Below are 11132 nucleotides of genomic sequence, written 5' to 3' on the forward strand. Positions count from 1 at the left end.
ATTCACCTGGACCATCTCTGCCACCTCCCTCCCCTTCCTGGACCGCTCTATCTCTATAAATGATGACCGACTTGACACTGACATTTTTTACAAACTCACCGACTCCGACAGCTACCTGGATTACATTTCTTCTCACCCCACCCCCTGCAAAAATGCCATCCCGTATTCCCAATTCCTGCGCCTCCACTGTATCTGTTCCCAGGAGAACCAGTTCCACCACAGAACACACCAGATGGCCTCCTTCTTTAAAGGACGCAATTTCCCTTCTCACACGGTTGAAGATGCCCTCCAACGCATCTCATCCACATCCCGCACCTCTGCCCTCAAATCCCACCCCTTCAACTGTAACAAGGACAGAACCCCCCTACCAACCTTCACATTAAACATATCATCCGCCAACATTTTCGCCACCTCCAAACGGACCCCACCACCAGGGGTATATTTCCCTCCCCACCGCTTTCCATTTTCCACAAAGACTGTTCCTCTGTGACTACCTGGTCAGGTCCACGCCCCCCAACAAACCACCCTCCCGTAGTGGCACTCTCCCCTGCCACCGCAGGAATTGCAAAACCTGTGCCCACATCTCCTCTCTCACCACCAGCCGAGGCCCCAAAGAAGCAGATGCTGGAGATCAGAGCTGAAAATGTGTTGCTGGAAAAGCGCAGCAGGTCAGGCAGCATCCAAGGAGCAGGAGAATCGACGTTTCGGGCATGAGCATGATTCCTGAAGAAGGGCTCATACAGAATACTCAAAAAGGTAGACAGACAAGGTAGATGCAGGTAAGTTGTTTCCTTTGATTGGAAAATCTAGAACAAGGAGACAATTTAAAAATAAGAGGATCACATTTAGGGCCAAGATGAGGAATATTATTTTTTACTCAGAGGATTGTAATTTTTCATGGAAATTTCTACACCAGAGGACTCTGGAAGCTCAGTTTGTTTAAAGTGCAGATATTTTAGAATCAGTCTGTTCAGAGATCTTATTTCACACCTCTGAAGCAGTTGGGACTTGAACCCTGGCCTCCTATTTCACAGGTAGGGGTACTAAAACTGCATTACAACTGCCCCGAGATTTAAAGTTTCCAAATAACAATGATATAAGGGGATATGGGAATATTTATAGGAAAAAGGCATTGATGTAAATGATCAACTATAAGTACATGACAGAGCAGTAATGACTGACTGAATAGCTTCCTTCCATTCCTATATGGCAATTAAATTTGCCTATGAGACTAAACTGCTGAGCCACCACTTAACATGCTCATGCTACACTCAGACAAAAAAAAACTCAGTTACATCTTCCTTTTGATTTACATCTTATGGAAAGCTTCACTCATTGGGGTGAAAGGCACCTCCACATTGTCAAGTTTGAAAAAACACAATTAAGTCATACATGGGAATACAAAACAGAAGTGTATTTCAGGCAATAGTTTGTGAGCAAGAGGAAAGAATGGTGGGTTTGCATATCTGGAAGGCTGGCTCTTTATCCCAGTTTTCTTCAGCCCACTGAAGAAACAGCCTGTGAAAAGTGAATTGGAGAAACATTCATTCACTGAGAAATCAAAGATTTCTATAAATATCACTACCACAGAAGATAAAGACATCAGTTAAACAATTAGGTTCTAAATTTAGACTTTACATCTCAAGAACATTAAGCCTTTTAAAACTGTACATTTTTGATCTTCCTTCTACAGTAAACATTAAATTACAGGTCATGAGTATACTGTTTTATTATGTTTGATATTATGCTTTATTGTTTTTCTTTGATTATGTAAGGAATAAAACTCAACTTTTCTTCAAACAAGAAAATCTTACATTTGGCTCTTTAATTAAAATGCAGTTGTCAAAATTAATGTGTGACATTGTCTCACACTAAAAAGAATTGAAAACCTTTGTTGCAACTCACTAAGGATGTTGAAAGTTTGCAAGTCAATTCACCATCTCAAGTGGTAAATCACATCATTTGGTCCCTCTTGCTCAAAGACCACTTTGTACTCTTCTAGCACTTCTCCAATACCATAGTTACTTGAACTGATCCCCACTATAAATACTTTAATGCAATTCAACCATATTTTCTAAAGCCAATTCCCTCCCATGAAGGAGACTTTGTTCCTGCCTCCTACTAACGTAATAAGCGATGTTACATATTTCACTACTTCATCTTACACTGGATCACTGGTACTGGAAGAACTCATCAGTTTTGAGCATGGGAATGCAAATTAAGTACTTTGTGTCCTTTCTTTGCAAGATTAGAGACATGGGCTACAGATGTTGTAACAATAAAATTGAACCTTGAATCTCCAACTTTCATTTCTAGTGTATGCACTACAATTTTATCTTCAGCCCTATTACATTAATTTTCCATCCTCTTTTTTTAGCTCGCTGACTGCTTGTTTTCTCCTCTGGCTCAATAACATTAACTGTTTCCATAGCAATTTATGCACATTTGAGATTTCCAGACTCCTGAACTAGCTTTGGATCAATCACAAGCTCAGACTGGTTCATGGCTACAAACTGGAGCTTTATCACAATCTGGAGAATTACTGTTTTCTCTATAATCTGCATCAAATTGGGACATAACTACAGTCACAAACCTATGGCACAGAATGGAGGTGTTTCATGTCCAGGATTCAATTGTTCTTTTGGATTCGTAAAAATATATACTTTAAGTTTATTTATTTTGTATACCCCAGGAGGGTTCTTTTAATTGGGGTAATAATTAAGTATTAAAGTTATTGGGGTATTAACTGCTCACTTAAGGATCATAACTAGGTGGTGGATAGGTGACCCATTTGGTGCTTTGTCTGTTGCTCATAAAATTACAGGTATTACATGAGTATACTACCGGTGGCACACTGCCATAACTTATGGCCATGGAAGTCTACTTAGATGGCTTCCAGTCTTCCAATCGCCCAGCATTGTGTTCTAGTCCCATTGTGGAGTCTTGTCTCGTTCGGCAAGGTGGTCCAAGCTTGCTTTCCAATGGACCCTGAACCCAGGAGTCATTAATTGATCTGTGATGAACTTTTACTTTTTTTCTTGTTATTTATTACTTCTATCATTAATTTAGGCACCATGGTATGATGACTTTTCAAAACTTTATCTGTTTTTTTATAAAAATATACATGACAATAAATTGCTAATCTCTTCTACTCGTGTAGGTGTCCTGTAGTCTTCTGGTTGACCAGCTTTTTAGACACTTATTCTCTTTTACTTCCTGTTGACATCAATGTTTTCTCTTATTTTATTTGTGATCTTCTCTCCTGCTTTTATTACATTTAGGCATCTTACATTTCTTGTGGACTCCTTCCCCAACAATTTTAAAGCTGTTCCACCTCACAATTTTCTTTTTCCACCAGCAAATAGGTCTCATCTGAATTCAGGTGGAGTCCATCCCATGGGCACAACGCCTTCCTAATGCGGATATGGCAGGCATCCCATTTAAAAGTATCACTCTTTCCCAAAAAATCTTGTTATCATGTTTTTATCTGCTTGATCCAATGCCAATTTGTGTGATTCAGCTTTAAATCCAAAAAAGTTAGTCACGTATGAGTATCAGAATAGTAGGTGTTCACCTATAAAGTCACTGTTGTATCCCTTAATCCCAAACTGGTAATGTTTACCTATTCTTAGCTTCTATCTTACTTTTCCTGCAAATCCAGCACAAAGAGTAAACCATTAAAAGAGCAGAAGGCTAACAATGATGATATTGCGTTAAATTTGGAGAGATGGAAGATCAGCAATGTGAATGATAAGGATGATATGGAAGAGCAGAATGGTGAATGTGAAAGTCAGCCTATGCAAAAATCTTAGGATGTAGACGACAATACATTCTTTCTCCATCTCACCCACTGTGTGACTTGCTTTTCATTCCTTTCAACTCAGAGGAATTTGACAATTTTAATAAAAATGAAGATGATTCATAGAGCTTGGTATTTCAATCTTACCTTGGTAGTCACAGATGAGTAAAACATATTCATTTTTTGTTATGCATCTATAACATGTTATATTTTGTCAGGTTATTCTTCTAAGTTATACACTTCACTATTTAGCTTCTCTAAAAGAATGTGTATTTTAATATGCTGTAAACGTTGAAACATTTTTAGCAGTATTTTGACAGCATTTAGTGCACTAACCATATGTAGGAACGTGAAAGCCACCTTAGTCAAGGTCAATTAGTCCACAGCAAGGACATCTCATGAAGAAGAAAGATAAAATCCTAGCCAATTTTCATTCCACAATGCTAGTGAAGTTAATATTTGAAGCAATTTAATATCAATTTCTAAGCCAATTTAACAATGAATTGAGCAAATGTGCATCCTCTTGAGATGGTAGGAGAGCAGACATTTCAAAAGAGGAAAATTTAATCATCATTTGCATAATGCAGAATATATTCTAAACCAATTATGCATTGTAGAAAGTAGAAATGTTCTTTGTTAGCTCATCTTATTGTAAAGAAGAAATTATTCTACTGAATGAGACTCAATAGATTGTGCAGCTGTCATATATGATTTTTGTTTATTTAGAAGAGACCAAATCTAGTGGACCATAACATACGGCAGAGAAGAACATCAAATTGTCGAATTTAATTCTGGTCTCAAAGGATAGCATTTGTCTTCATTCAAATACGAGAAAAAGTGCTGGGTAGGTAGAGCTTCCTTACAAATTATCTAATGCTTTAATTTAAGCATTCATTCATTATCTGAATATTCCCTGCTGGAGAACATTACATCATTTTTAAAAGATCAATCAAAAGTATACTAAATTATGTTATATATGTAACAATATAATTGTTCATATTATGATATTGAAAGAGCATTAAAGTATTTTGTATATGAATTCTGAACCTTTTTAACATTTTGAATTTCCTCTATCATATCTAAAATGTTTTTAACGCTAATTTGGATGGTAACAAATGTTGCAATTTAGCAGTAGACTTCATTGTCTCCTTTCTCACGTGGAAAAACGTGACATTTAATCTGGTGAGTCCAAGACAATATTAACCTAGAGGTAAGAGGTTTGTGCTAAAGTTTTGCTTGATATAAATTCTCCCCTCATTTGTGCACATTTGTATTGTTATGGTTGTACCTGTTGTCATAAGTGGACAAATCAAAACCCAGAATGAAACTAGCCTGATAGATCATATTTTGCTTTTTCTTAATTAATGTGACAGCTTTTCATTAAAACATAAATATACAAGGTTGCAGATTTGGATTCAATAATAAAACAGATGTTGATTTACACAAAATATATTTTAAAAATGCAACAAACTAAGCTCTCTATGTATTTCAAGTTTGAAAGATTTCAAAACATATAGCAACACAAAATCCCATTTACTCCCCCAACAGAATTATAATGGTTCTATGCATTCTCATTTTTATTAATCAAAATCAAAAGGAAAGTATGCCAAGTCCTGGGGAACCTAAGTAGTAACCATCCAATATTCGCAGTTTCAACTTACTTTGAAGCAAACTCATTGGAACATAATTAAAATGTGAGATTAACATCTATTATTATTATATTTAAGAATGTGACCTCAACACAGAATTAGAATAGAATCATGTTGAAAAGGTTAGTGTCCCAATGATGGGCTGGAAGTGAAAAAACCTTCCACGTGAGCTGGCTGTACATGCATTGTGGCCAGCCAGTTAACCATGCAGACTTAAGGGAACTGGGAAACTGTATGCTGTAGGGGGAGTAAGAGCTGCAGGATTTCATTGACCCTATCATTACTATTGGCGTCAAGGCCTGAACATCATATTTAAACTGCACCTGAATAGGCTTTCCTGTATTCCCTGCATGCCAACAGTATTTGTCTATATGAAAGAAGGATTTTGAACTTAGTCTGTGCCAGCCCCTGCCCAACACACATACTTGAATGGCTGGGGCTACAAGTCATCACTTTGCATGCTCTCTCAGTCATCTTTAATCTTTGTTCCATCAACTCATACTTTGAAACTCCTGTTTCACCCTAGCCCTACTGTGACCCTCAAGTCATCCATTACCCTATCTGTTAATCTAGGGCTGCCACCCTGTCATCATTCAGCTGTCAACCATTATCCTTGACACTTCCTTTAACATCCTTGACCTGCCTTTGGAAAAATTCGACTCTTCCAGCCGCACCAGTTACCTACCTTCAATAGTCCTTAACCCCTTTATCGTACTTAGGCAGAAATGACATCCTTTCTGTCATCCATTTTCTTCTCTTGACCTCTAAAACCATCCTTAGGACAGCTTTTCTTGTCCTTTCTGTACAGTTGATGCCCAAATTCAGCCTCCTCTCACCTGGTCCAACAAATTCCCATCATAAGAAAAGCAGCTCCTATTCATGTGAAGACCATTAGGAAGATTACTTGCTGCTTGCCACTTTTAACCAGCTGTTAATCTGAAGACACTTGTTTTTCTGATAACTTAATCACAAAGGTAAAATTTAATCTGTTACACAAGTGGTTTGGTAAGCATGCATGAAATGTGAATATGTTCTAATATATTAAAGGACCCTGGTGCTTGCCATTGGGAACCACAATTTAGTTTACCAGCAACCCATTTGCAACATTTATCTTTCTGTGCAGCACAGTTCTTTCACCTACTGCACAGTTAAATGTTTCCATCAAGCTTCTTTCGTATTCCTGGAATGTTCAATAAATACCTCTCATGAAATGACAATGCACAAATGCAGGCTTTTAGGATAATTGCAGGGCTTTGCTCCACATAGGCTATCTCACCATATTCCAGTCACTTATTTAGACATCTCCCTTAATGTTCTTTTGTTTGGGGGAGGGGGTGTAATGCAATTTCATTTTTAAAAGAATTGTAGATATTGTATGAATATTGGTATGTTGCAGTGTATTCTGCAATCACTGCAGTTCTTTTTTCTAACCTGCAATCTAATTGTTTTAATTGTTATGTTGAAGGTAAACTCTCTTGACTTCATAATTTTGAACATACATGGACTTCTGGCTCTGGTAGAAAAGCTGTTAACTTAAAATTACAAATCTGTCTTCTATTCTTTACAGCTTGAATTAGCAATTGAGTTAACCAAATCTGAAAAAGATAATGGTAATTTCATATGAATGCCCTGTCAGATTAGAACTGGATGCAAATTCCCATCAGAAACTAAGAACTAGGTCATTTGTGCATGTGTAAACGTTTCCAGGAATCTTAGTCAGACATTGTTTACATATGTCTGCTCCCTGGATTTCATATATAGCAATATGATTAATGTTTCTTTCATTCACTGAGGAATGAGCAAGTTCTAAACGGTGGTTTAAACAAATGTGTTAATGAGTTGGCCAAGATATTCCCATGAGTTTTATCACTTGGAATCTTACACAAATATGTTTTTGCCCATAAACTGGTCTGTTGCATTACACATACTTCTATTTTATTTCAATTTAAACTTAAATTTCTGATTCAATTACTATAGTAAATTCAGGAGGTGTAAAATCACTGACCAGATTCAGTTTTCAAAAAAAATTGAAATATCTTACCTCATTATTTTACCATAACAATAGTATTCGAAAGATCAACATAGAAAAAGAAATGAACTAATGAATTAATTAATAATTTCTCAGATTCAGAAATGTTCTTTATTGGAAAGGTTAACTTAAATTTTTATTTTACTTTTTTTATAGATTGCTCTTTTAAATAAACTTCAATATTTTTGACAGTATGAATGATATTTTATGCCCACGGTCCCTCTAGACCTCTAGGTTGCTCCCAGACCGAATGATTTATCTGTTTCCAAATGTGTTGGGAATTCTGTGCAAAGATTTTGAGTTAGAATTTTAGTTATTATTAATCAAATTAATTTCTAATAAAAATTATATTTTTGAAAACACGTTCCTCATTTAATATTTCAGTTGGATCATTAATTTTACTTCACCTAATATTTACAAATTCCAACTGGAGAACGCCATTCATTTTTAGTTTTTTAATCATAATGGCCCTAAAGTTCACTGAATATGACAAAATTAATATACAAGGCTCACAACCACCAGTGCTTCATTCACAACCCCTATCATACTCCAGCTGGAAGTTAATCCCCCTCAATCTCAGCATAAGCTCTGATTAGTCCCTGAGTGATACGGGCCAATTCCAAATTGTTCAGGGTTGGGGATGGGAGTGGGGATGGTGGAAGATGGACTACCTGTGGAATGCAAATCTCTTTAATCATGGTTTTAGTTTAGTGAGTTAAAGCCCTGCTCCTTTAGCTAGTATTTCCCTTAAAGCAGAGAACATCTTCCCAATAAAATGCAAAGTGGAAACTTACAGAAATGTCAGAGACTGCATCCATTTTCCTTGGTGTTTAAATGCCAATCCGTCTATTTTATGTAAGCTTCTCTATAACAAAGAAAATATTGTGCAATTTATATAGATTTCATCAGAGCCTTTGACAAGGTCCCATAACTGACAAAGAAGGCAAAAAGCACATGGGATTCAGGGTAACCTGCCAAGTTAGATCCAGAATTGGCTTAGTGGTAAGAGACAGAAGGTGGTGGTAGTAGATCATTTGTGTGACTAGAGGTCCAAATCCAGTGCATACCATAGGGAGTAGTAGTGGATTCTTTCATGTTTATAAAAAATATAGAGAAGAGTGGGATGAGAAAGGGCAGTATGATAAAGTAAGTTTGTGGACGACATGAAGATTGGCCAATGGTTGACACTGAGAAGAAGGTCTTAGGTTACAGGAGAACATATACAAATTGGTGTGCAAATGCACAGAACGGTGGCAGTTGGAGTTTAACACTGAAAAGTGTGAGATGATGCACTTTGCAAGAAGTAAGAAGACAAGGGAGTGCTCAATGAATGGCATGACACTAGGAAGCTCAGAGGAACAGAGGATTCTTTGGGTGATTGTCCACAGATCTCTCTTGAAATCAGCAGGATAGGTTAATAAGGTAGTGAGGAAGGCATACAGGACATTTGGCTTCAACAGTCATAGCATAGGTTATAACAGCACAAAGGTTATATTGCAGCTGTACACAATTTTGGTTAGGTCACATCTGGTGTACTGTGTGTAGTTCTAGTCACAGCAGTATAGGAAGGATGTGATTTCATTATAAGGGGTGCAAAGGAGATTGACTGGGATATTTTCTGGATGGAACATTTTAGCCATGGAGAGATGCCAGATAAGCTCAGGTAATTTTATTTAGGACAGAGAATGGCCTTGATTTGAGATATATAAAATTGAGGGGCATGGACAGGGTGGATAGAAAGCAGCTGTTGAACTTATTTGAAGAGTCAATAACAAAGGGAATAATTTAAAAGTGAAAAGCAAGAGGTTTAGAAGTGACTTCAAGGAAACAAATTTCACCAAAACGGTTGTATGAATTTGGAATGTACTGTCTGAAAGGGTAGTTGAGACAGGAAACTTCATAACTTATAAAACGTTTGTGGATGACACTCAAGACTATGGGCCTGGGCCAAATGTTTGAATGTGAGACTAGTGTAGATTTAGATTAGTTTGGTTTGCATTGACTTGATGGGCTATAAGGTCTCTTCTGTACTGAAGTTTTTGATTCACTCCTAACAATGTAGTAGAATATATGATTGAACAATTTATTAGCATCTTGAAAGTGTGCTTTGGGAAACTCAATATAACTGGAGATAGATTTCTGTATGCATTATCCAGGGGTTCTGGAATAGTGATGTGTTGCACTCTGCACATTGTTGTATGCTGCTAGGTTTGGACTTGCAGAGAGGAAAGATTTGGAGAGCATGCACTACCTATAGATGATTCTGAGGAGGAAGAGGAACATGATGGGACAATGCAAAACCTGCTGATCATGTTGTTGTTTGTGATGCTGTGGTTGCCCTTATTAGTAGAAGATTCATTTAAGCTCCTCCAGTGGATCAATATCAGCACCATATGCGAGAGTCACTTCTACCTACTCTCCAATGCCAGAAACAATAAATCGCCTTGCAAACAACCAATTACCTGGATGCTGACATGACTGATGCCTTTATATTGGGTGACATATACCTTAGACTTGACCTTACAACACTACACTGACCTGCACCAAAGAATTCACCAGCTGTGTTGGAATACAAAGCAGTACCAGTGAAATGCCATTGACCTTTCAGACAATATGACAAAAGATGGTAAGAAAGCAAGGATTCCAGTCAAAATGCCTCCACTAATCACTTGTTAGCCCTCCCACTATGCCAGCAGCAAATTCAACAAGCTTAGTATCTCCACAAGGCTTTACACATACTAGAATGAGAATAGAGTCATAGAGATGTACAGCATGGAAACAGACCCTTCGGTCCAACCTGTCCATGCCGACCAGATACCCCAACCCAATCTAGTCCAACCTGCCAGCACCCGGCCCATATCCCTCCAAACCCTTCCTATTCATATACCCATCCAAATGCCTTTTAAATGTTGCAATTGTACCAGCCTCCACCACTTCCTCTGGCAGCTCATTCCATACACGTCTCACCCTCTGCGTGAAGAAGTTGCCCCCTAGGTCTCTTTTATATCTTTTCCCTCTCACCCTAAACCTATGCCCTCTCGTTCTGGGCTCCCCAACCCCAGGGAAAAGACTTTGCCTATTTATCCTATCCATGCCCCTCATAATTTTGTAAACCTGTATAAGTCTCCAAAGATTCTTGTCAATTCATACCTTGCCATTCATCATCATAAAAGTGAAAAAAAGACTTGCTTCCCAGAATGAAATGTGTTGCAAAATAACAAAATTCATGTGTTTCCCTGAAATAACAAAAGCTTCCAATGTAAATATACTCTTAGTGAGAAGCATTGATTTGTAAACTGATGTGTATGAGAGACCATGATGAATAAATAGAATTGGATTTGAGGAAGTGTGGTGCAGAAAGCAAATAGTGGATGGATTTTTGAGATAAGTCGATGTGATGAATGATGCAATGGAGCTGGCTTAACAATTCAGAGTGAGTGAGTAAGGTGAATGCACATCACAGGGTGAACATGTATGTGCAACTGACCTCACATTTACTATCTCCAGCTTTGAACTGAGGAGTACAGTCCAAGTTTCAACAACTGACACCAGAGAGACTTTCAGTCATGTCTTCTTTGTGGCAGCAGCTGGTTTCTTCTTCCTATTGCTAGGAAGAATATTTCTCTCTAGATCCTCACAGCTTTCAGCATCATGT

General features: G+C 37.6%; 1 long non-coding RNA gene across 1 annotated transcript; it reads right to left on the minus strand.

Annotated features, from left to right (window-relative positions):
* Positions 1–1439: 1439 nt before the first annotated feature.
* LOC122551136 lies at positions 1440–8316 on the minus strand. Its single transcript, XR_006312029.1, has 3 exons — positions 8272–8316; positions 6134–6321; positions 1440–1518 (listed from the first exon to the last, which is right to left on the minus strand). It is a non-coding gene; the product is annotated as an uncharacterized LOC122551136 (long non-coding RNA).
* Between the last annotated feature and the right edge of the window lie 2816 nt (positions 8317–11132).

This window comes from Chiloscyllium plagiosum, chromosome 6, assembly GCF_004010195.1.
Source record: "Chiloscyllium plagiosum isolate BGI_BamShark_2017 chromosome 6, ASM401019v2, whole genome shotgun sequence".
Taxonomy (NCBI): Eukaryota; Metazoa; Chordata; class Chondrichthyes; order Orectolobiformes; family Hemiscylliidae; genus Chiloscyllium; species Chiloscyllium plagiosum.